Here is a 2,560-nt window from a genome sequence, read left to right as displayed (position 1 = left end):
TAGACATCAACAACCACCGTCACAACCTCAGATAACCTCACCTTATGCAAACCAGTTCGAGTAATGCCATTATAGCTATCCTAGTTCCTTTACTCTTATTTCACCCGTTTTCATTCTAGCGAAATCACATTAAGCCCTTTATCTTTTCGCGCACATAGTGGAGTAACCGGTTAGTGATTCTGATCCCCTTTTAGCTAGAAGTTCTGGTACATAAGTCGGATAACTTCGTTATTCAGTCCATTGCAAATTGCGGGGGATCGGACCGTAGTCCGCCCTACCCAGTTCAGTACCAGATACCTGCTGAACCAACTCATAATGGATCTCTCATATTATGCTTTTGTATGATCTGCAACCTTTAGATTAAATGATCTGGTAAGGATCACCTAACTTAATTAGTGCATTTGCTGATATATAAAAAAAAAATTGTTACTATGGGAATCATTCACTTATATTCATCGGCTCTCCACGTAGTTTGCTATTAAGATGGTGCTGACTTCTCGTATAAACTACTCGGGGTTACTATAAAACTAAAAGTTCAAGGGATTGGTATAATAGGTACTTATCCTGATCTAACATGTTGAGGTTCTTAGAGCGTTGGTATGGTAATAATTTTTGTCTTAATTTGTCTCAAGTTCGATAAAATGAGCAACCTTTATACTTACTAGGTGTGATGAATTTTTGTTATGGCTCATGAAAATTTAGGGGAATAGATAATAGAAGGTTTTCACATTTGGGACTTAACTTAAAATAAATCTATATTATAAGAAATATTTTTTATTATATATATATATATATATATATATATATATTTTTTATATAAGAAAGGGAATAACAATGAAAAGAAAGATACATACTTGAAAAGGAAAAAGGAGGATAGAAAGAACATGGTTTTCCCCCCCATACTTGAATGAAACATTGTCCCCAATGTTTTAAGGAAAAGAAATGAAATACAAAAAGAAAGGAAAAAGAAAACTAAAGTTAATGCTGCCTTCCGCCTCTTGTTCTAGGGCCTGGTGATCGCTGACGTAAGTCTAACTCGTCAAACCTGCTGAACAGCTCAGTGAACCGCTGATCGGTTATGGCATTCCTCTCTTCCTGTTGTTGTTGCATTTGGCGCATCATGTGCATCATTTCGAGATTCTGTGCTTGCATACCATCAATAGCATCCATGATGTCGTCATTGGTTGCAGGCCTTCTTCGTCGACGACGTCGGGAGGATGGGCCAGCTGCAGTATCGGAATGGTTGAGCGGGACTGATTGTTGTGCAGGAGCATGATCACCTTGCTCCATTTCTTCGAACTCGTCTGTAGACGGGTTTGCATGTGAAGGCTCGGTAGTTTCGGGAGCATTCAGATCATAGAGGTGGCGGTTGGGATTGGTGACATCTGTTAGGGAAATGTTGGGGAGAACAACGCTTGGGACGGCCTGGTTATTCACCATAAGGTAATATTTTCCGCCTACTCGGTTCTTTATTAGGCGGCTGGACCGACAGTAGCCTATATCCATAAATAGGGGAGGTAAAGATTCTAAAGTTTGGAGTCTATCCCCTAGGTTTAAGCCAAGTGCTATGGTGGTGATTAATCCACCAATTACAAAAGGTTGACGGCCTCTAGCACATAAGGTGCGGATATGATGAAATAGAAAGGGGGCGGCGTTTACCTTAGCATTCGGTTCGAAGACGCATTCGAGGAAGAATAGTTCCTTTGCGTTGACCTTGCTATTGTTCGGTCTTCCAAAAACGGTGTTTTGTAGGATGCGGATAAAGTACCGGATAGTTGGGTTATGTATATGGGAAATAAGGAGCTCTTCCCAGTTGTTGGCATCTACACCGGATATTTTCTTAAAGAGGTCGAAAGCGGCAACTGTGCTCCAGTTTAGGTTTGGAGGGATTCTGGGGTAGACTTGACCTTCTGTGGGGAATTGTAGCATGGTACTCAATTGGTTTTGGGTTAAGGAGTACTCGGTGTTGAACATACGGAAAGTTGCGGTACCGGTTAAGAATTCGTCCTCACCGGCGGGAGTGTTGTACGCGTATGAACTTAAGAATTCTAAGGTTAGGGAGGGGTAAGTGGGTTGATTATGCGTGCATAGAAAGGTTAGATCGGCAAGGCGGAGCATCCACTCGATACCTTGAAGTAATCCTAATTGTTGTAAACAAGTTGAATCAGCATACCTGGTAGAAGTGACACCGCGTTGTTGAAAGCGCTCGAATTGCTCCCTTTGATAGTTTTCATCTCCGGATCGGAAGATGACATTTCCGAAATTCTGATTTCCCGCCATACTGATGAATGAATTTAAAGGAGTAATAAAGAAAAGAAATGTATTTAATATTAGAGAGTGGTTTGTGGTGAATGAAGGAAGGTTTGGTGGGTATTTATAGGAAAAGAATTTGGAAGTTGGAAAAGATGTGGTTGAAAAGTGAATAAATGTGGGTTAATGTTAATAAATTGGGGAAGGTAAAAAGTTGAAAGGGTGTAACGTTCGTCTCCAACGGCTATGTAATGTTCACCTAGTCTGGAGGTGTTACGTTCGTCACAGGGGCGTGACGGGCGTAACAAGT

The sequence above is a fragment of the Lathyrus oleraceus genome, chromosome 1, assembly GCF_024323335.1.
Source record: "Lathyrus oleraceus cultivar Zhongwan6 chromosome 1, CAAS_Psat_ZW6_1.0, whole genome shotgun sequence".
Classification (NCBI taxonomy): Eukaryota; Viridiplantae; Streptophyta; class Magnoliopsida; order Fabales; family Fabaceae; genus Lathyrus; species Lathyrus oleraceus.
The sequence above is the reverse complement of the archived record's forward strand: the minus strand, read 5'-3'. Positions refer to the sequence as shown.